Raw genomic sequence first — 23449 nt, forward strand, 5'->3', positions numbered from 1 at the left:
ACTTCCAAACTTGATCTTCAGATCTCAGCCTCCAGGTGTGAGCCACTGGTGCACAATGATTCTTTTACCATTTTTATTTTTTCTAGTCAGGATCTGACTACGTAGCCCAGAATGGCTTTGAATTCAAGAATCTCCAGCTTCAGACTCCCAAGTGCTGGGATTCCAGGAGTGTACCACAGTGCTCAGCACAGGCTTCTACCTCCCTCTATCTTCCCGGTCCCCTCCATTCAAGCCACCCCTGCAACAATTCAGCAAGGCCTAGGCCACACAAGTGCCCACTACCTCACAGGAAAGGAAGTCCTTTCCTGACCCCCTTGTGAGATCTTCCCCGCCTTCCCCGCCCCCACCACGCAGGACTTGGGTCTCTCTGTTGATTATGAGATAGCTCATGGCTGTCAGTTCAACTTGAATAAGCACTTTTGTCCCCGGGAATTTTCCCATGTCAAACTTGTAGTCTGTTGTGTTACGGGTCAGTGAGCAAGGAGTTAAGTCTGAATTCTAGAACAACCTTGTGAACACAAGATGTCTGTCGGCAGGGCACTCAGACATCTGTTGCCCTGTTCCCCATTTTCAAGACACTTTCTTTAAAAAACAGACTGGTATTTTAGGTTTTAGATCCCAAAGCAATACATTTTCTTTTTAAAAATCTAAAGGATTCCAGAAATAAGATGGAAGTCTTTCATAAATCTCCCTTCCCCTGCTCATCCTTGCAAGCATTTAATGGTTGTTAATAGTTTGGTGTATATTGTCAAGATTAAAAATATTATCATCCTAGCTACTTAGGATGCTGAGATCTGAGGATCACAGTTCAAAGCCAGCCGGGGCAGGAAAGACCATGAGACTTTTTTTTTTGTTGTTGATCATGGGGCTTGAACTCTGGGCTTGGGGGCTGTCCCTGTGCTCTTCAGCTCTAGGCAAGTGCTCTACTGCTTGAGCTACAGCACCACTTCTGGTTTTCTGGTGGTTTATTGGAGATAAGAGTTTCACAGACTTTCCTGCCCGGACTGGCTTTGAACCGAGATCCTCAGATCTCAGCCTCCTGAGTAGCTAAGATTACAAGCGTGAGTCACCGGTGCCTGGCAACCATGAGACTCTTATCTCCAGTTAACCTTCAGAAAACCAGAAGTAGTGATGTGGCTCAGGTGGTAGAGTGCTTGCCTTGAGCTGAAGAGCTCAAGGACAGTGCCCAGGCCCAGGGTTCAAGCCCCATAGCCGACCAAAACTATTATTATTATTATTATCCTTTCTAGTATGTTACTATGGGTATTGTTTTGCAACTTGCTTTTTAATAGATTTTGAACTTTCATAGTAAGATCATTCTGTGTGTGTGTGTGTGTGCGCGCGCGCACGTGCATGCACATGTGTGCATGTGCTGGTATTGGAACTTGAATGCAGAACCTTGCATTCTCACTTTTTTTTTTTTTTTTTTTTTTTTTGCTAAGGCTGGCACTCTGCCACTTGAGCCTTATCTCCACTTCTGGCTTTTTGGTGGTTAATTGGAAATAAGTGTCTCTCAGATCTGTCTGCCTAGACTGACTTTGAACCTCGATCCTCAGATCTTAGCCTCCTGAGTAGCTAGTATTACTGGGATGAGCTACCAGTACCTGGCAAGATCGTTGTTTTAATAGTTGTTTTAATAATTGCATCTATGATTGATCAGCTATTGAATGAACTCCTTAGTGGTAAATATTTGGACTCCAGCCTTTCTCCTTTTCCTTTATATAAACCTCACTGCAATGGATATTTGTGAACATGTATTTGTACACTTGGGCGTGCGTTCCTCTGGAAGCAGAAAAGCTGGGCCTGAGGCACACATGTTTAAATTTTATTGGGCATTGCTCATTTGACAAGGCAAGCACAATTATGGCTTGTGGATTCCTTGAATGTTGACAATGTCCTTGGGAACCACAAGAGAAGCCAGTCGTAGCTATGAGAAGATGATGGTGGTTCATGGCACACAACTAACTTCACGTGCAAGGAGCATCCAGGAGATGACAGAGGCACAGACGGTCCACCTGGGAAGGAGAGAAGGAACCAGCGAAATGAATCCCAGGAAAACTAGGACGCGAGTGTGTGGATGGCTATGACACTGTCTGTCTAGCATCTATCACATCCCTTTAGAGGGGTCTAGGATTTGAACCCAAGGCCTTGTGCATGCTAAGCAAGCATTCTACCAGGGAGCTAAAACTCCAGTTGGGGGATTCTTTACTCCCCAACTCCAATCAAGCTCAAGCTTCCTGTTCAGTTGTTTGTCAGACTTGTCAAGCATCACTACATACAATCTCTTAACTAATTAGAAGCCTTCCAAGAATTCTTTTAAATGGAAAATTCACGGAAGAGAGGCCTCGCTTCAGGTGACTGGGCTGGAAAGAGGTGTGCCTATCAGTCAGGGGACATGGGGCCTTCTGCATTGTGGAGAAGAAAGACATCTGGAGGCTGGAGCTGGCGTCTGTATAGAAACCGAGAGCAAACCTGAGATGCAGAATCTTGTCATCCCCGATGCTCAGGGTTTTCTGATTCCTTCCCATAATTTTGATACCAAAAATAAAAATCTGTTTTGTTCATTTTTTAAAACTTTTATATAAATGGAATCAGGAGAGTTGTGTTCTTTTCTTCTGACTCAACAGTAGGTTAATAAGATTCATCCACATGATTGCACTCACTAGTAGTGTTTTTCCCATCTTAATTGCTCTATGATATTCCAGTTATTTTGGGTGTACACCTGAGTAAAATTTGTTGGAAACTCTGGGAGGAGCTTAAGAGGACCTGTTACACCATTTGCTGAAGGAGTTTCATCATTTTAAGTTCCTTTCAACAAAGTCTAAGGATTCTAATGTCTCCATGTCCATGCCAATACTATCTATTGTCTGTAATCTTGGAGTATGATGGCTAAAAAGTGAGTGTGATCTTGCATTTCCCTAATGACTAATGACCCAGAGCCTCATTCATGTGCTTATTGGCCTGTTGTATATCATCTTTGGAGAAAAGTCCATTCAATTCCTTCGCCCAGTTTTGAATTGGATTGTTTGTGCTTTGTGGGTTTTATTGTGATGGTTGTTGAGTTGTAGGAGTTTTTTTGAACATGTTAGATGTTAGGCCCTTATCCCATGGAATCAGCCCTTTCTGGGCTGATCTTGACAAGATCACCATCCATGTGTCATTGGGTTGTGGGGATGGGTAGAGTTGATGGAAGAAGAACAGACTGGAGGCCAAGGCAGTAATGCTGAAATGCAATCATGGTGGTCAAAGTAAGTGCGAGTCGAGGGTTCACACTGCAAGCTTGGTTTTATGCTGACCCTGACCTTGACAGACATTTCCACACTCCTTAGCTCTCACCCATTTTTCCGCCTTCCCTTTTGCTCACCCCTGCTTGGTATCAGTTTAACTTTATGTCTCCATTCTCCCTTCTTATTCTTAATTCTATTTTTGCTATAGTATAGGCAATTTGGTGAGTTATCTCACATCCCTTTTTAATTTTCAAACATTTGATTTAGTTAGAAATAGAACCTTGCTATATAGTCCAGGCTGGCCTTGAATTCACTATCCTCCTGCTTCAACCAGGTGGGATCATAGGCAGGTGCCACCATGCCTAGCTCATATATCCTCTGTAATGGAAGCATGGAAAAAAAAGAGGGAGGCTCGATGGACTTCTGGCCTCCAAGGACCCCCAGGAGCTGGCTTACTGCTTCTTCCTACATTTGCCCTTCCCCCTGCCAGTCACTTCCTGTGTTCTCAATTGTATTTTGGGAATGTGGTAAATTGCTTAGAGGTGGAAACATACAATAGAGAGCTTTGGAGTGGAAATCTTATAGTTCCCTCAAAACACAGCCCCTTCTGTTCTTTCCCAAACTAGGAGACATCGGCTGTGTCTTGAGCTTAGGTACTTAGGCTGCACAGTAAAGTTTACCAAGGGGACTGGATACAAAAGTCTACTACAGTTGGGCACCTAGTGGTTCACACCTGTAATCCTAACTACTCAGGAGGCTGAGATCTGAGGATCGCAGTTCAAAGCCAGCCGGGGCAGGAAAGACCATGAGACTCTTATGTCTAATAAACTGCCAAGAAAACCGGAAGTTGCGCTGTGGCTCAAGAGATAGAGCGCTAGCCTTGAACTGAAGAGCTGAGGGACAGCATCCAGGTCCAGAATTCAAGCCCCACGACTGACTACAAAAAAAAAAAAAAAGTCTATCTACAATAATCAATTGCTTGTTTACATACTAGAAACAAGCTAGTAGAAAAATAAACTTTTAGAACCAGGTGCCAATAATAGCTCACACCTGTAACCTGTAAGGTCCGCTCCTGGATGGCGAGCAGACTCCACCCTCCTCGCAGCAAAGTCTCCACCCAGTACTTGCGTTACCTAGGCAACTGGGACACCTGGAAGAGGTCACATCTGCATCCGCTGAGGTCACATCTGAATTTGATGTGGCCACACCTTTCCCCACCCATACCCTACATAAGGGCTAGCCCAGGCCCAGACTCTCCCTTTTTCTCTCTCTGTTCGTTTCTAGCTCTTGCTGCTCTTTTCTTGCTCCCTCTGTTCTATTCTAGCTCTCTCTCTGTTCTTTTCTTGCTCTCTCTCTTTCCCAGCCACGTGGAGTGCCAACCTTGCCTGGTCCCATCAGGTCTACTGAATAAACCTACCCCTTACCTGAATACCACGTGAGTGCTGCTGTTCTTACCCCTCTTTCTGCTCTTTTCTAGCTCTTTCCTCTCTTTCCCAGCTCTCTCTCATTCCCAGGCCTTTCCCAGCCACGTGGAGTGCCACCCTTGCCTGGTCCCAGCAGGTCTACTGAATAAACCTACCCCTTACCTGAATACCACGTGCGTGCTGGTGCTGTTCTTACTCGGCTACTTCTTTTTAGAAACCTAACATAACCCTAGCTATTCAGGAGGTTGATTCAGAAGATTGCGGTTTGAGGTAAGCCTGAGCAGAAAGTCCTTGAGACTCTAAACACAAAGTAACTAGCAAAAAATTGGGCTGGAGGGTGCCAGCTGAACAAGAGCAAGGGCCTGAGTTCAAGCCCCGGTGTCAGGAAAAAAAAAGGAAAAACAGAGCAGACAAATAGAACTTTTTTTTTTTTTTTTTTTTTTTTTGTCATGGGGCTTGAACTCTGGGCCTGGGCGCTGTCCCTCAGCTCTTCAGCTCAAGGTGAGCGCTCTACCACCTGAGCCACAGAACCACTTTGGGCTTTCGGGTAGTTAATTGTAGATGAGCATCTTATGGACTTTCCTGCCCAGGCTGGCTTTGAACCACAATCCTCAGATCTCAGCCTCCTGAGTAGCTAGGATTATAGGTGTGAGCCACTGGTGCTCTGCTAGAACAAAATTTTAAAGGAACTATGATGCAGACAGAATGGCTGGGACCAGGACTGGCATCAGGTAGGAGAGGCATCAGAGCAGAAAGTTGACAAAGATGTTCGTTCACCTTTTCCTCTGCCTCTTCCTGGTGTTGGCGTCTAAAAACAACCAGCAAATGTCAAATAAACACAATGCAAGAAGACCAGGATTTCTACAGTGAATATAGTAAACATCGCTGAGACAATTTAAGGGAAATCAACATTAGGGCAGAGCTATGCTTGGTTTGTTTTTATTTTGGGCAGGTACTAGGGCTTAAACTCAGGGCCTAGGCATTGTTCCTTAGCGTTTTTTGTTTTTGTTTTTGTTTTTGTTTTTGCTCAAGGCTGGCTCTTTACAAAATTGAGCCACACCTCTACTTCTGGTTTTTTGCTTGTTAACTGGACAAAGAGTCTCACGTACTTTCCTGTGCAGGTTGGCCTTGAACCTTAATCCTCATATCTGTGCCTCTTCAGTAGCTAAGATTACATGTGTCAGACATTGGTGCCTCACAAAAGCCTTCCCTATTTTGTTAAGATGACACTTTATCCTAAATTAACCTATAGATTCAAGGCAATCTCAGTAAAAAGCCCTGGATAATTACTTGTAGTAAGTGGAGGAGATGATTCTGGAATTTGTGTGGCAAACGACTTAGAATAGCCAAGGCAATCCTGAGGTCTTAGAGGACCCGCTGTCAAGACGTACGAAAAGCTACAATAACTGGGATGGTGCCCAACAGTTGGCCTGACTGAAGGAAAAGGGCATCGTGAAGGTATTTTCACACACGTGGCACCAGGATGGTAGACTCCATGGCAACTCAGTGAAGAAAGAAGGCCTTTTGCTTTTTGAGTAAATTTTGCAGCTCACGCCTATAATCTCAGCTACTTAAGAGGCAGAGTGCAAGGGGGATGTGGTTCAAGATCAGCCCAAGGAAGAAGTTCACAAGATAACATCCAAACCGATTTAAACAACAACAACAAAACTGGGCACGGTGGCTCATGTGTGTCAACCCAACTACTTGTGAAGCATGAATAGGAAAATCCTGGCCCAGGTATAAAGTCAAGTCCCCGTATGGAAAATAATACACAAAAGGAATGGGGATATGGCAGAAGCGTGTTGCTTGGCAGACACGGGTCCCTGAGTTCAAACCCCAGTACAAGGAAGGGAAGAGAGAGGGGAGAGGGAGAGAGGGAGGGAGGAAGGAAGGAAAGAAGGGAAGAAGGAAGAAAGAAAGGAAGAGGAGGGAGGGAGAGAAACTAGGTCAATTGGACATAGGAATAGAAATAAATTAATCTTGAACTCTACCTCACAAAATACATGCTAGTTAATTTGAGATGGATCTTAAAGGGGATAAAAGCTTTCTTTTCCTCTTCCATGTCAAGATTCACAGCAGACACAAAAGATATATTACCAGAAGAAAAAGTATTCACAGTTTATAGAATTCAAGTTTTAGGTGACATGGGTCTTCAGGAATGAAGAACCAAAGACCCAGGGAGAATTGGAATTTAATGTTAGCTGTGATGACTGGGCTGTTGCGTATGTTGGGAAGTATTATTGGCATCAATCAAGTTGTCTTGTACTCATGAATTGATACGTTGTATTGAAATCCTTTTGTTCAACTACTTAAAGATAATTTTAAAAAAATGAATCTGATGTAATGACCACACATGGGAATGGAAGTCAGTAAAGCCTGTTTGTTCAGATTCTTCTTGGATTCCAGGTACAGGGCTGGACTCGTGTCCCATGAAGGTTTTACCGCCTGCTTTCAGGAGAGGTAGGTCAGAGAATTTCCTTACGGCCGTGTTTCAAGGGAAGAAGATAGGTGAGGAACAGAGGGTGTCCTATTGCTTCTGTCCCCCCTTTCCTTCTGCTTAAAATACTCCACATACCCAAGTATCCTATTTTGACTAGATTTTCTTGTGCCCTCCCTCAGAAATGTTTTTTTTTTAATCTTGACTCTGGCAGTGGTTGTGTGACTGTGAGTTTGTTAACAGTTCATCATTCATGAGTGAAAGTTCATCCAGGTATGTCCCATGAACTTTTCTGTAAATGACATCTCACAACAAAAAGAATGTAACCCCTCCCAAAGTGTCAGAACTACATATGCAAATGATTGATTTTTTTTTTTTTTGCCTGTCATGGGGCTTGAACTCAGGGCCTGGGCACTGTGTCTGAGCTTCTTTGGCTCAAGGCTCAGAGCCACTTCAGGCTTTTTTCTATGTATGTGGTACTGAGGAATAGAACACTTTGTGTATACTAGGCAAGCACTCTACCACTAAGCCAACTTCCCAGCCCCATCAATGACCGTGTAATGAAATGGAACAGCCCCTGAAGGAGTGTCTCAAGTTCAAGGTCCTGAGCTCAAACCCCAGCACTTCCAAAACAGAAAACTGGAAAAGCAAAGTGGTTACTGGGCCATAGGGAACTCATTCCCCTGACAGATCCGCCATCAACCCCAACTTTATGAGCTCTGGTGTCCTGTGAGCTCTGTCCCTCGTGGACATTTCACCCTGTTCTCTGGACATCATGGGAGGAAATGGCAAGCTCAAGGCAGGAAGCAGGTGTGTGATGAATATCTAAGTCTCTCCTCGGTGTCAAGATGTGGTGAGCGAGCAGGAGGGAGTGGAAAGCCCCACCTCTTCCCGTCCCCAGGTTGTGAGTAAAATCAGAACTCTAGTGCAATTTACTGGACAAGCAAAGAAATGTTCTTCCGCCTTCCATCTTCCTCCAGTGCTCACTCACACCTGACAGTTGAAACAAATCCTCCTCTTTTCCTGTGAGCATGTGTGTGCATATGCATGTGGGTATACATCCACACACACCCACGCCCTCCAGTACTGGGGCTGGAATTCAGAACTTCATTCTCTCCCTTGGCCTTTTTGCTCAGGGCTCTCACACCAGCTACAGCTTCACTTCCGGCTTTTTTGCTGGTTAACTGGAGATGAGTGTCCAGATTTTCCTGCCCAAGCTGACTTTGAACTGTGATCCTCAGACCTCAGCCTCCTAAGTAGCTAGGATCCAGTGGTGGTGGTGATTCCGTTTTGATCTTCCCAGAAGCAGACCCCAAGACATTAATGTGAGTCTGAGAGGGAGTGAGTTGGGAATGGAGTGAACAGATAAAGGGTGAATTTTTAGTCCAGAGATCACAATTATCCCTGCAGAGGGGCCCAGAGAGCTGTGATTGTTACCCAACAACTTCCTGCCCCTCGTGGTTAAAGACTTCCTCCAGGTGCTTGAAAGCTCCAGCACTTCCGGTTGGTAGTGTCTCAAGGTTGGGCATCCTGCTTGGCTAGATTAAACCCTATAGGCAGATTTGCAGGCATCGATAATACACAGAATTTCTGTATAGGAGTAATGGCTAGGGAGATGGACATGTTTATAAAATTTCTTTTAGCAAGAAGAAAAGACTCTTGTTAAGAAGCAGAAAAGGCCGGGCCGGGAAGGTGGCTCAGTGGTAGAGCGCTTGCCTTGCATGCCTGAGGCCCTGGGTTCAATTCCTCAGCACCACATAAGCAGGAAAAAAAAGCTGGAAGTGGTGCTATGGCTCAAGTGGTAGAGCGCTAGCCTTGAGCTGAAGAGCTGAGGGACAGCATCCAGGCCCCATGACCAGACCCCCCCCAAAAAAAAAAAAGAAGAAGAAGAAGAAGAAGCATAAAAGGGCTTACATAATGTAATAGTCCTTTTTTAAAAACAAAACAAAACAAAACAGTGTGTGTGTGTGTGTGTGTGTGTGTGTGTGTGTGTGTGTGTGTGTGTGTGTGTGTGTGTGTGTGTGTGTGTGTGTGCTGGTCCTGAGGTTTGAACTTAGAGCCTGGGTGCTATCCCTGAACTTTAGTATTTAAGGCCAGCACTCTACCACTTGAGCCACAGTGCCATTTCTGGTTTTTGGTAGTTACCTGGAGATAGATGTCTCATGGACTTTTCTACCCAGGCTGGCTTTGAACTGCCATCTTCATATCTCAGCTTCCTGAGTAGCTAGGATTACAGGCATGAGCCACCAGCTGGACCTTCTTCCCCTAGGGTCAGTGCTGAGAAGCAGCCTGCTTGCATTTCCGTTTTACTTGTCTCTTCTTATAACTCCTGCTCCTTTTGCTCTCTGTTGGGCTCGAGAAGGCAGGGGAGGAGAGGCAAGAGCTAGAAAAGCCTATTCTTGACCCATTCCAGTGTCATTCGGCCCTGATGATTGATGGGGTAGACGCCCACACAAACTTGAGGGCTTTTAAGGACTTCTGCCACTGCTGAGTGTCTTGCCTCCAAAGGATTCCCTTGAAGTGGGAGAGGGCGCCCCCTGCCGGCCAACTTTGTTGCCAGTGCTTTTGGATTCATCCCCCAGTGGAGCAGCTCCTGCTGCCTTCAGCAACCCACCCCGGCCCCTGGGAGATGCACAGCCATCCTGGCCCCGCCTGGCTCAGAAGTACAGGCCATTCCCACAGCAGCTGTGACTCCCGCGTGGCTGCCAGGCGAGGGGGGAGTTCTGGCCACAGCCTCCAGGCGTTACCCTTTGTGAGTGCGGCCTCCAGTGGCTCTCTTAAAGACCCTCTCCTGCTCTGGGTTATGAGGAATGCAAAATCCGAGTTGAGTGCTCTCACACTATAACTGGTTTAAGTGTAACGTTGGTGTGTTTTAAGGAAGACTAATCTAATGGCTTAAGGCCATATCCAGGGACCTTGTGTATCTCTACTCCTGCCCCCTCCCTGCTGGCTACATTCATAGGTGGCTGTTCTCAAGGGGAATTAAGCTCTTTTTTCTTTTTGGTTTACAACCTTCTTTTTTTTTTTTTTTTTTTTTGGTTTGCTCTCTCTACCTCACCATCAAAGTCCTGAGACTCCTCAGAGTCACTCTGATTGGCTCCGTTTGAATTAATTGTGAGCCAATGACTTCTGCGTGAAGGAATAAAAGATGCTGATTGGCTCAGGCCAGTCTGGCCATGGGGGCGGGTCACTTTGGGCATACATAGCACCTGGACATGGTACATGGGGAGAAAACATGAAAATTTGGGAGCTGTAAGGAAGAGAGAAACGGGCAACTGAATAAGTTTCCTAGTGCTGCTGTAACCAAATTACCAAAAATGGACAAAACTAAGATCTAGTTCCACAGCTGTAGAAACTAAAGCCTGACGTGCAGATGCTAGCAGAGCCACGCTCTCTGACTGCTTTGTCTTCAAGTGTCTTGTGGCAAATCTTGGTCTTCCTTGGCCTCTGGCTGCATCCTGCCAGCCACAGGGTCCTTTGTGCCTTGTTCTTTCCTCTGTGTTTACAAGGTATTGTTGTCTCTCACAAGGCTGCCAGTCAAATCAGATTACCAGTGCATCTGAATTAAGTATGACTGTTTTAAGTCATCTGTAATGATCCTACTTCCAAATAACATTCACACTTTGAGGTACTGGGGCCTAGGGATTCCTCATATCTTCTTTGAGAGAAAATAACTCAATCCACAATGGCAACGAACATCCGTGTAAGATGCCTCCCATGGTTGAATTTTCACAAGACGGTTTCATTTCATCATGTAACTTGATTCAGCCCATTTGAATGAAATTAAATTCAATCCAGAATTAAATTTCTTACATGCATTGCCACTTGAAAGAAAACCGAAAAAGGACTAGCGAGTCTCTTGGAAAAGTACACAATCTGTTCTGAAGAGAAATTCCAAAGAGAAGGACCGCAGAAAGGTTCCTTGCGGAGCTTATCGTTGGGGTAGCATTCTCTTGCAGGTGAAAGACCTTCCGGTGACTCTGGACATTCGCCACTCATTCTCTTCTCCTCTTAGAGGAACCTAGACAAAAGTCTCACTGGAGTGATCTCCACGGCTTCTTCACCAGTCTCCCTCCTCCCCCAGTGTTTGTTCCATGTGCCTGGTACATCTCTCACTCAAGCTCTGGCTTGATTCTCTTTTAAAAACTCATGTGGTCACGGTTGGCTATTGAGAGGTGGTGGGAACTGTAAGAGGTGGACCTGCTACACACACTGAGAAGGTGCTCCTGAAAGAAATCGTGTACTCCAGCATAATCAGTTGATTATCTCAGGTATTTGAGACATAAATAAATGTATTCAGATATAAATGACACAGTTACACATTATTTGTATCTATCCATTCATTCATCCATTCACCATCTACTATCCACTATCCACCCATCCACCCATCCATCATCCATCCATCTGTCCATCATCCATCTATCCATCATTCATTTATCCATCCATCCATCATCCATCTATCCATCTCTCCATCCATCATCCATCCATCTGTCCATCTGTCCATCATCCATCTATCATTCATCTATCCATTCATCCATCATCCATTTATCCATCTATCCATCCATCATCCATCCATCTGTCCATCCATTCATCATCCATCTATCCATCCATCCCTTATCATTATTCATCTATTGAGTTGCCTCTCATAATCTGTATTTCTGTTCAATCTGAATATACTTAACTTTTTCATCACATAAGGAAAACGTGTGTGTCATAGGTCTGAGGCTAGAGGGGTTGTGACTTTGCACCCCAGGAGACATTCAGCAGCGTCTGTGAACATATTGATGGTCAGAGTACACGCTACTGTCAGATGCCATGAGATAGCAGGTAGAGGCCAGAGATACTGCTAAACGAAACTCAAGACACAGGACAGCTCCGTCAGCAGAGAATTGTCCTGCCCTCATTGTCTGGTGTGGAGAAACTCTGCTGTAGAACAATGCAAAGTTCAAAGAAGCAAATGGAAAAGTAACTACTGCTGGAGATTTCCAACAGTAACATTTCAACTAAACCCTCCACTTACTTTCTGCACACAAATGTATACGAATGTATTGATGGATGTATAAAGGAGGAAAGGTACTTACTGGACATGTTCCATGTCAGTACTCTATATCTATTACATACTGTTTTTTACTTTACAAAAAGCTATTTTTGTTGTTGTTGCTGTTCATTTCTTTTTGTTGATCTCTGGGCCTCAAGCATGTTTAGGCAGGAGCTCTACCACTGAGTGATAATAAGTGTGTGCCACTGTATCCAGCTATTGGTTAAGACCTATAAAAAACACTGGTAGCTCATGCCTGTAGTCCTAGCTACTCAGGCAGCTGAGATCTGAGGACTGCAGTTCCAAGCCAGCCTGGGCGGGAGAGTCAGTGAGACTCTTATCTCCATCTCATCACAGAAAAAGTCAGAAGTGGTGCTGTGGTTCAAGTGGTAGAACACTAGCCTTGAGCAAAAGTTGCTCAGGGACAGCACCAGGCCTTGCCCTCAGTTCCAGCCCCAGGAATGGCAAAAGAACAAACAAACTAACACCCTTCCCTACCGCCCCTCCCCGACAGCATCCGGGCCCTTAATTCAAGTGCCAGGACCAGCACACACACACACACAAAATATATAAAGAAAAATACGACCAGCCAATAAGAAAAGAAACGTTACTAACACAGTCCAAACTCTTAGGAACACACCCGTCACCCTTCCTTCCACCCTCTCTTCCAGGGGTGACAATAATTCAGAATTCGGTGCTTAGCATCCTCAGCACGTTTTGAGTTCTGTTTACCTCTTTTGGATCTTAGTTATCCCTAAATCTACACTCAGGATTGCCGTGCATGGTTTTAGTGCGCTTTAGTAAAAGATAACACGCACATTCACTCAACATGAGTCCGGAGACTTCTTTTTTTCTTTTTCTTTTTCTTTTTTTGACGGTGGTTTGGAGCAAAGCTGACTGCCCTCTGTAACGTGGCTGGGCCTCCTTGCATCAGTTGAAGATGGCAATAGCACAAAATCTCATCTCCCCCAAGCACGAGAAAATTCTGACCGCACACAGTGCTGGACGTGGGCTACGCCATCAGCGCATCTCTGGCTCTCCAGCCTGTTGGCACACCCTGCAGTCCTGGGGCAGGGGAGAATTCCTGGAAACCAATCTCTTTCTGTGTACAGGCATCGCACGGGTTCTCTTACTGGGATGCTGGCTGGTATTCCAGGCCTCAGGCCAGAGCTGCACCCAGAGCTGCTGGAAAGTTAACTACTTCGTTCTACCTGGTCCTGCTTCGAGAAAGCACTTTCCACCAAGGAAGTGGACAGACAGCAATCTAGACCTCCACCAGCCACTAGGGTTGACCCCCTCTGTGGCCACATAGTGCTGTGCCACAGGTTTCTGTATGTAGTTGGCAAAGAAGGGCTTTTCTAGAAGGAACATCATCCCAGGGACGTGACCCTCCCTCTCTTCCTCCCTCCCTCCCTCTTTCTTTCCCTCCCTCCTTCCCTCCCTCCTTCCCTCTCTCCTTTCCTTCCTTCCTTCCTTCCTTCCTTCCTTCCTTCCTTCCTTCCTTCTTTCCTTCCTTCCTTCCTTCCTCTTTCTTTCCTCTCTCCTCTCTCCCCCTCCTCTCCTTTCTCTCCCTTCTCCTTCCTCTCCCCTCCCTTCCTTGAACTCAGTGCTTGGGCTCTATCTCTTAGCTTTTTTTTTTTTTTCTCAAGGTTGGTGCTCCATCACTTGGAGATAAGAGTCTCACTGACTTTTTGCCCCAGTTGTCTTCAAACAGCCATGCCCAGATCTGAGCCTCCTGAGTAGCTAGGATTACAGGTGTGAGCCACCAGCCCCTGTCTCCGTCTTGGCTTTTGGTGCACTTGTTCACCCTGCGTTGACTGACGATGCTCTCTAGCTGTGCAGGCAACAGTTCAGGGACTGGGGAGATGGCAGGAACTAGAGGAGGGTGCCCCACCTGGGGACAGGGTCAGACAGACAGGAGACAGGGGGTTCTGTGATGTTACAGCAGAAACTCACATGAGATAAGACATTCATAAAGAATTCATGGGTACATAAGTCTCCAGGAAAAGTGGACCACCGATTCCCTTTCTTGAGCAAAAACTCACTTGATTTGAGACACGGTGGCATCTGAGAGGTAGGTCTTAGGAAAGTGAAGGTCATAAACAAGGGTTCTTATGTGTTACAGAGACTCAAACAGCGTCTTTAGGAACATTTCCGGTTTGAGTGAAGTGGCCTTTTCTCACGGGACCGGGCCTGCGTGACCTGCCATCTCTGCTCTCCTACTTTACTTTTAGTCTCTTGTTTGCATTGGAATCTCTTTGTGACATGGGCAGCATGGTGGGCACCAACAGGTCTGTCCAGGGATGGCCTTTGGAACATGCTGACGTTTGTTGAGTGAATCAATGAGAGGTCCTAGGTCTCTATGTCAGGGAGTGACAAACTATGGCCCCTGTGCCCAAATCCAGCCCATGGCTCATTTTGTAAATAAAGCTTTATTGCAACACAACCATACCCATGGGCTTATGTATGCGTCATGGAAAATTGCTTTTGGGGGCGCCTATGGCAGAATTGAGTTAAGGTACTTTTGGTTCCTTTTCTTTTTTCTTTTTTTTTGTCCCAGTCCTGTGGCTTGAACTCGGGGCCTGGGCGCTGTCCCTGAGTTTCTTTTTGCTGAAGGCTAGTTCCCTACCTCTTGAGCCACAGCTCCACTTCCAGCTCTTTTCTGGTTGATTGGAGCCTTCCTGCCTGGGCTAAGTTTTGAACCTCAGATCTCATTCATACACCTGAATAGCTAGGATTCAAAGTTTCACAGACTTTCTTGCCTGAGCTGGCTTCAAACCTTGATCCTCAGATCTCAGCCTCTGGTGTAGCTAGGATTACAAGCATGAGCAGGCTGAGGTATTTTTCTATGTTATTATGATGCCAAATTCTCCAGGATATGGCCTGGCTCACGGGACCTTCAGATGGGTCCATCATTTAGCATAAACACACACCTGAGCAAGGACTTGTGTTACGAGGGGAAACCCACCAGGGCCTCAATTTATAAGTGAACTTTGGCATTCATAGCAATCATCTTTCCAGGGATGAGAAAGCTGGCGAGTACCCTGCTAGTTCCTTAACACGTCTAATTCACACACCATATTTTTGTGTGTGTGTGTGGGGGGGGTCCGGTGGTGGGGCCTGAACTCTGGGCCTGGGCGCTGTCCCTCAGCTCTTCAGCTCAAGGCTGTGCGGTACTACCACTTGAGCCACAGTGCCACTTCCGGCTTTTTCTGCTTATGTGGTGCTGAGGAATGGAACCCAGGGCCTCAGGCATGCAAGGCAAGCGCTCTACCACTGAGCCACCTTCCCAGCCCAACACACACTGTATTTTTATACATTGTGGGAAAAATATAAAGAGATTATTGAGTGTGTAGACTTCTGTGCAGCTCTGATGGACCTTTTTGTTGATCAGAGTGTATTATAAGCCAAAGGTACTGGTTGTAGGAATCCTTCACGATCATCCCAGGGGACCCCGCAGAGGGAGACAGGTGCAGGAGAAAGATTATCCTAAGGTTTATTAGAGGGCCATATTTCCCCCGGGAGAGGGAGCACATAGTGTCTGCCCCTATCCAAGTGGCAGGTAGGTCTGGGGGTAGAAGTGAGGGCGGAAGTTAGGTAAGTGAATGCCTGGGTGGGAAGAGGGAGTGGCCAGCTGTATGAGGGAACTCCAGGGCAGGCAGAGCTCAGGTCTGGGTGGAGCTGAGGGCCAGAGGTGGGGAAAACGCTAACACTGGTAATTGCAAAAAACAAACACAAATAAACAAACCAAACTAACAACAAAAGGTTCTTATTTGCCAGACACACATGGGTTCATGCCTATAGTTCTAGCTACTCAGAAGGCTGAGATCTGAGGATCAAGGTTCAAAGCCAGTCTAGGCAGGAAAGTCTGTGAAAGTCTTATCTTCAATTAACACCAAAAAGCCCAAAGTGGAGCTGAGTCCAAGCCTCAGTATGGACACACACACAGACACACAGACACAGACACACAGACATACACACGTGTGCTTATCTGAAAGCTTTGTCAAAATGATTTCTGTCCTTAGCAATGCAAATAAATGTATCTGAGACATGTTTATTATTCTTGGGGAAAAGATGCCTTCGGGCAGTTTTTTGCATAGTTTCTTGCATAGACCATTTAACCAGTGCTGTATAGACTAGAAAATTCACTCCAGACTTTCTTGGACTTGACTGACAATGCAATCTTAGTCACCCAGATTCTCTGCACAAGTTCTAGCATCTTTGCCGCGTCTTCATTAATGAGGGGAGTAGAATCATTGGCATGGTTCATGTGATAGCAGCATGAAGTTGTTGGCTAGTTTGTAGGGAATTATAACATGAATGCAAGCTACTCACCTTTCACAAATTTCCCTGGGCAGTTGCACAAGAAGATCCTCCCCCAGGCTAAGGAAGAGGAAGACCTTTCGACATTGCAGTGGGTGGGAAAGTGGAACAGAGTGGCTCACAGCTAATATTCTTTAAAAAGGCTGAATATGAAGAGGAAGGCCACACTCATGCAGTGAAGCATTTAGGATTTATAAAGGCTTTTAGATATTTGTGTAGGGGGAGAAATATTAAGATTTCTTTGGCCAGGTGGTGGTGTCTCATGTTTATAATCCTAGCTGCTTGGGGAGCTGAGATCTGAGGGTGGAGGTTCAAAGCCAGCCCTGCAGGAAACTCTGTAAGATTCTTATCTCCCATGAACCACCAGAAAATCAGAAGTAGCGCTGTGGCTCAAGTAGTCGAGGACTCGCCTTGAGCTAAAGAGCTCAGGGACAGTGCCTAGGCTTAGAGTTCAAGCCCCACAACCGACAAAAAAAAAAAAAAAGAGAAAAAAAAGATGGCTTTGTTATGTGGGATTTTTAACTTGTAGAATTTGTGACATGAAGCTCTGATTATGGGTCCCACTTCTTTCTTCCCAAGGCTGAGGAAACTGGGGTAACTCCAGGCCCCCTTCTCTTCTCCCTGTAGAAGACAGCTATTTTTTGTTTGTTTGTTTTTTGTAGTCACAATCACACTAGGTGGTGCATGGAAGGTTCTAGGGACTTGGCATAATGGAAAATTCATTTTCCATTGATACTCAACAGACACAGCTCCTCCTCAAGGGTGTGAGCAAAGTCTTCTCCGTCTGGGTTGTTAACTCACTAGTGGACACGTGACCTGGCTAGTCCACGCTCATCTAGAAGGACCTCGTGGTGTTTCCCCCCGCCCCGCCCCCGCTCCCAGCCCCCAGCAAGAACAACACAATGAATTATGAGAAGAAGAGCTGAGATCCTACTCTGAAAATCCCAAATCTGATTTTTTTGAGCATGGCCTTACAAATGGAAAACCCCACACCTCTGACCTCCCTCCTTCCCCAGCTCTCCTCCCTTCCCACCCCCCCTCCCCGCCCCCAGACACACCTAAAATACTGTATAAAATTGCCTCCATGAGGCATAAGTGAACTGTATGTTTAGGCTTGGGTCCCTTCCTCAAGACATCTCAGTATGTATGTGCAGATATTCTAAGACCCGACAAAGCCAGAAATGGGAACCACTTCTTGATCCCAAGTGTTTTCTAGAAGAGCCTAAAGGAGACTTGCAACAACAAGATGTTGCCACCAGAGGGCAGGGTAGATTTGCTGGAGAGTTTGGAAAGGGGTGTTGAAATTCTGGGGGAGACAAGAAGCCGATCAAATGCAATTTTCAAGCAACTTCACTCTTAACCCTAGAATTAAAAAAAATGCCTCAACCCCAGATCGAGGTCCTTACTTTCTTTTTGTTGGTTATGGAGTTTGAACTCAGCCTGGCAGGCCCTGGGTGCTGTCCCTGAGCTCTTTTGTTCAAGGCCAGTGCCCTACTACTTTGAGCCACAGTGCCACTTTCTGTTTTTGAAAGGCTAATTGAAGATAAGAGTCTCACAGGCACTTTTCTGCCCAGCCTGGCTTTGAATGGCAAACCTCAGATCTCAGCCTCCTGAATGGCGAGGATTACAGGTATGAGCCACGGGTGCCTGGCCAGTCTCGACTTTCATTCTGCTTTAAGTGCTTCCTGTGGATTGGAGCTGCCATCCTGCAGGAGGCTGGAAGATTCCTGGATGAATGACAGGTTGATGATCTGAGGAGATGTGGAGCACCCCAAGGGCAGAGGAAGGGAGGAAGGAGGAAAGGGAAAGGGAGGGAGACGCAGGAGGAGGGGGCAGGCAGTGGCTTCTGTCTATCGTCTGAAGATTCCATCACTGAAACTGCAAAATTACAGGGCACCAGGCAGATACACGCAAGAGAAGGTGTACACATTTTTATCCAGGGGAAAGAAAAGTGCCCCACCCTATATTTCTTCTTCTTCTTAGAGGAGGGGGAGGGGCTTAGGCAGCTTTGGGGGGAGATCAGATGATCTGGGGGAAAGATGAAAGGTCCTTGTAGGAAGAGTGAGTTTGTGGCAACTTCACCTTGCGTGGGTGACAGGCTGGGTGATTAGCAACCTGTCTTGGAATGTGGGTGAGTTCCTTTCAAAGCCCAAGGGAGCTTCCAGACCAAGCCTCTCCCTGCATTTGCTGCTCTTCACCCCGCCAAAGTGGGGTGCTGTTTCCTAAACCTCTCCATGGGACTCAGCACAGTGGCTAATCGCCAAGGTTATACTTTCCTATCGTCAATGGGCAATAAGTTAGTCAACCACACCTACACAACGAAAAGTCAACACAAAACCTGAAAGAATGGGATCCAAGGGCCTGGTGGTTATATTGGCTTGCTGGGCACTGCGGAGACAGCGGGCACACAGGTTATGTTCCATCTTCCATTCGGCTGTTCCGGAGTTGTATGCTTTAATCATAAGCCTGAAGTCAGCCGTACAACAGATTTTGAAGCGTGTCATCCATTTGTGGCCCGTGTCTACGGGAGAGGCAGACTTAGGCGAATAAGCTTCAGACTTGTAGGCTCCATGAGAATTCTGGAAACTCCAAGTTTTGTAGGCTTTGACGCAAAAATGTGGCTGCCTGCTCATGCCTGTATAATATTTCCCATGATGCAGCCAGTGGGCTCAGTTGTCACGGAAAACAATTGCCAGTTGACACCCCTTTCTCAACTCTGTGACTCCACCAAGTCTTATTTATACCTCATTTATTCATCCATACTTTATTTATCTATTCATCTAGCTGTCTATCTGTCTGTCTATTTTTGTTTATTTATTGGGGCACCAGTCCTGGAGCTTGAACTCAGGGCCCGAGTGCTGTCTCTGAGCTCCTGTGCTCAAGGCTAGTGTTCTACCACTTAAGCCACAGATCTACTTCTAGCTTTTTGCTGGTTCACTGGAGATAAGAGTTTTATGGGCTTTCCTGTCTGGGCTGACTTTGAACCGTGATCCTCAGATCTCAGCCTTTTGAGTAGCTAGGATTACAGGTGTGAGGCCACCCGTGGCTGGCTCACGCTTTAGTGTTGATCGGCGAGCTGGCTGAGTATGGAGAGAGTCATCTGTTTGTAGCTGGTGTCTGTCGTGAGGCAGTGTTGCGAGAATGAGTTCCAAACTTGTTAGGATTGCTCATCATCCTCCGTAGTGAGCGTCTGGCCTCAGCTGAGTTTCTCAGTCCTTATCTGGTGTTAGAAAACTTGAGAACTGACTGGTGCTGGAAGGGCATATTTGTTGTTGGAAAAGACAGCACAGATTTGGTGTCAGAGAGAAAGCACACGGAGAATGGAACCAGGTGGCTTGTGTGGGTGGGCGGGGTTGGCACAGATTGGGGGGGATGAATAGGGGGACGGGTGGGGGAGAACAGTGGGAGGGGTGACATTGATCAAGACACATGATTAGAGTCAGTGGTTGTACATGGGAGCTTTAGTCATAAACATGTGCACGGTGATGAGGGGCATGCCTGCATGGCTCTCCCCCTCCTGAACCAGTCTCCACAAGCATTCGGTTTTCACCCATGGAAATAAAGAATTTGATCATGTCTACTCTCGCTCACCTTCCTACACCCCGGGAAGGTCATGTTTCACCTCCCGAATATTCATTTCTGTTAAAGTGCACACACACACACACACACACACACACACACACACACACACACACACACACACCACCACCACCACCACCACCACCACCACCACCACCAGAACTAGCTTGTTGGTTAAAATGAGGTCTTGCTAGCTTTTGACTTTACCTGGATTTGAACTGTGATCTTCTTGATCTTCACTTCCCAAGTAGGTGGGGTTATAGGTGTAAGCTACTGTGTTCAATTTTATGAACAAATATATATATAATAGTAGGTATAATATAATATATATAATAGGCAATATATAATAGTAGGTATAATAGATATAGATAAATATATCAATATATATTAGTAGGTATAATATATTATATATAATAGTAGGTATATATATAATATATAATAGTATATAATATATATATATATTAGTATATATAATAGTCAATATATAATAGTAGGTATAATATAATATATATATATATATAAAATAGTAGGTCAATATATAATAGTAGGTATAATAGATATAGATAAATCCCAATGTGGCTGGGAAGGTGGCTCAGTGGTAGAGTGTTTGCCTCGCATGCATGAGGCCCTGGGCTCAATTCCTCAGCACCACATAAGCAGAAAAAGCCAGAAGTGGTGCTGTGTCTCAAGTAGTAGAGAGCTAGCCTTGAGCTGAAGAGCTGAGGGACAGTGCCCAGGCCCAGAGTTAAGGCCCATGACCAAAAAATAAAAAATAAAAAAGCATTAGAAACATCTAAAGGCCCAGAGTTCAGGCCCATGACTGACAATAAATAAATAAATAAATAAATAAATAAATAAATAAATAAATAAATAACAATGTCAACATGTACTTTTCTACAAAAGATTCAGTTATTTGGTTGATATGTTTGTTTTTTTTCAGCCATGGGGCTTAAGTGCTGTCCCTGTGCACTTCAGCTCAAGGCAAGTGCTCTACTCTTGAGCCACAGTGCCACTTCCAGTTTTCTAGTGGTTTATTGGAGATAAGAGTTCACAGAGTTTCCTGCCCAGGCTAGCTTTGAATCACAATCCTCAAATCTCAGCCTCCTGAGTAGCTAGGATTACAGGCGTGAGCCACCGGTGCCTGGCTTTGCTATGTTTTGTTTTTTTTTTTTAAGTAAAAAATGTTTTGTTTTGTTTTGTTTTTTAGGGACTTCTCACCATCTGTGTTTAAGAAGGGTATAATGGTGTCAACACTAGAAGTCTGTTTGTTACATATGGAAACTATCCAAACAGGCTGGCAGGAGAAGCAGAGTGGAGTTGGGCAGGAAGGGAGGAGAGCAAAGGGCTAGGATCTGTACCCTCATCTTCCCAAACTGTCCCAACACTGCCAAGAAGTAGAAGCAGAGGAAATGGGGCTTTGGATACATTTGCTCAGAGTGTGAGAAAGCAATGTGCATCCAAAGAAGGGAGCTGTCTTGACAATGTAGCTGTGACAAGTTGGGGAAAAGATGATTTCTAATTAGCCTGGCAGCTGATTTTCTCTGTATCAGTTGCTCCAGCCTCATGAATGGCAGGACAAATCATCACTTTGGTTTTTTTTTCTGAATGTCACTGAGTACATGTATCAAAGAACTTTGTAAAGAAAGGAATGTCATTTTAACTTTACAACAATTATGAGATGAAGGTGATGAATTATGGATAGCTCTCTTTCATGCATGAAGCAAAACACGTCGATGTTTAACATGCCCCCTCCTTCCTTTTACTACACCCCCCCCCACACACACACATACATACTCTGTCTCAGTGCTGGTCTTGGGGCTTTAACTCAGGGCCTGGGCCTTTCCCTGAGCTTTTTCATTCAAGGCTAGTGCTCTACCATTTGAGCCACAGTTCCATTTCCAGATTTTTTGATAGTTAATTGGTGATAGGAGTCTCATGGACTTTTCTGCTTGGGCTGGCTTGGAACCACAATCCTCACATCTCAGCCTCTTGAGTAGCTAGGATTAGGGGTGAGCCACCAGCGCCCAGCCCAATGTTCTCTTTTTATTCCTTAATATAAAAGGTTCGTGCCTCTCTGAGCACCCTTCCACGTCCTGACCATGCTCATGTGTAGGGGCATGAACTCCTTGTGAAGGCCAAACTTCTACAATCCTCCCCACCAGGCCATGCCTCTGACTTCTAGAAGGCTCTCCAAACCTTGCACGACTCTCTTCATTTCACTTGATTTAATCTCATCAGATTAGCCAGTTCTCACTACAATGTACAACTAACACCTGTTGTGTAATTGCTTTCTCTGAAATTCCTGCTGTGAACAGGTCTCAGGTGGCTTTGTAAAATGGAAGTCAGAGGTGAGCTAATGGCTTGTTTCTGCCTTACCGGGCTGCATTGTCCGGCCGTTCACATTTCCTCACTGGCTGAGACTTAAGTGATGGACGATGTCCCAAGGATTGTACAAAACCTTCTTCCAACACAGTTGTCTTGAGTATCTCAAGTAGGATGCCTGCTGAAACTGCTTCCCACATGTCTATTGGCTCTGACACAGCAGAAGGTCGGCTCCTGGTTGTGGGAGGTCTTTGCTGCACACAGCTCTTTCAAGATTCTGGCTGGCTGAGGAGCCGCCATCGTCCATGCTGCCTCTACAGTCTTCGTGCGTGAAACAGAGGCAGCGGTTTGACAAACAAGCAAGCACAAGAGGGAAGATAAAGGAGGAAAAGGAGCAAGGAATGAAAGAGAGGCTGGGCGCCAGTGGCTCACGCCTGTGATCCTAGCTACTCAGGAGGCTGAGACCTGAGGATCATGGTTCAAAGCCAGCCTGGGCAGGAAAGTCTGTAAGAGTCTTATTCCCATTATGGCACCAGAAAACTGGAAGTGGCTCTGTAGCTTCAGTGGCAGAGCTCTGGCTTTGAGCTGAAAAGCTGAGGGACAGCACCCAGGCTTGGAGTTCAAGCCCCACAACTGACAAAAATAAGGAGGAAGCAGTGTGAAACAAATCATCTTTTCTATGAAAGTAGTCTGCTTCCTTGCTGTTAATCTTGAGAGGGTTTTCTGAATGGTCCCTGCTTTTGGTCAGGTGGTTTGGCTCTGCAGAGACAGACAGAGGGACTCTAATCTTAAGGTAGTCCTTGAGTCTCAGAAAAGCCTGGAGCTCCTGACAACCACAGTATGAGTCAGGCGATCTCCAGGGAAACGGGCATCGCTGGAAAGAACCTAAGATAAGCAGAACAAAGACCTCTTGCATTTCAAACCCAAAGCAAGAACAGCCAGATGGCACCAACAAAATGAAATGTCTACACTATCAAGTGGCAACCAATCATGTGTAGGCCTAAATGAAATTCCCAAGCTTGCTCACAGTGTTTTATGAAAGCTGTGAAAAAACAAGAGGTCTTGGCCTTCCTGCGTCACCAGCTGCGATTGTGCTCGA

General features: G+C 45.7%; 1 protein-coding gene across 4 annotated transcripts in view; it reads right to left on the reverse strand.

Annotated features, from left to right (window-relative positions):
* Nucleotides 1–1811: 1811 nt before the first annotated feature.
* LOC138822334 (nuclear autoantigen Sp-100-like) overlaps nucleotides 1812–23449 on the reverse strand; it is an 80338-nt gene continuing 58700 nt past the window's right edge. Inside the window, exons 22-23 of one of the 4 annotated variants that reach the window (XR_011370400.1) lie at nucleotides 4814–5459; nucleotides 1812–2015 (exon numbers count right to left, since the gene is read on the reverse strand). The gene's annotated coding sequence lies outside the window, so the exon portion shown is untranslated. Of the gene's footprint in view, nucleotides 2016–4331; nucleotides 5460–23449 lie in introns of those variants that run through there. The other 3 variants (XR_011370403.1, XM_070015156.1, XM_070015145.1) reach the window with 3 other exon arrangements.

The sequence above is a fragment of the Dipodomys merriami genome, unplaced genomic scaffold (assembly GCF_024711535.1).
Source record: "Dipodomys merriami isolate MVZ:Mamm:240054 unplaced genomic scaffold, mDipMer1.0.p SCAF_1, whole genome shotgun sequence".
In the NCBI taxonomy this organism is placed as follows: domain Eukaryota; kingdom Metazoa; phylum Chordata; class Mammalia; order Rodentia; family Heteromyidae; genus Dipodomys; species Dipodomys merriami.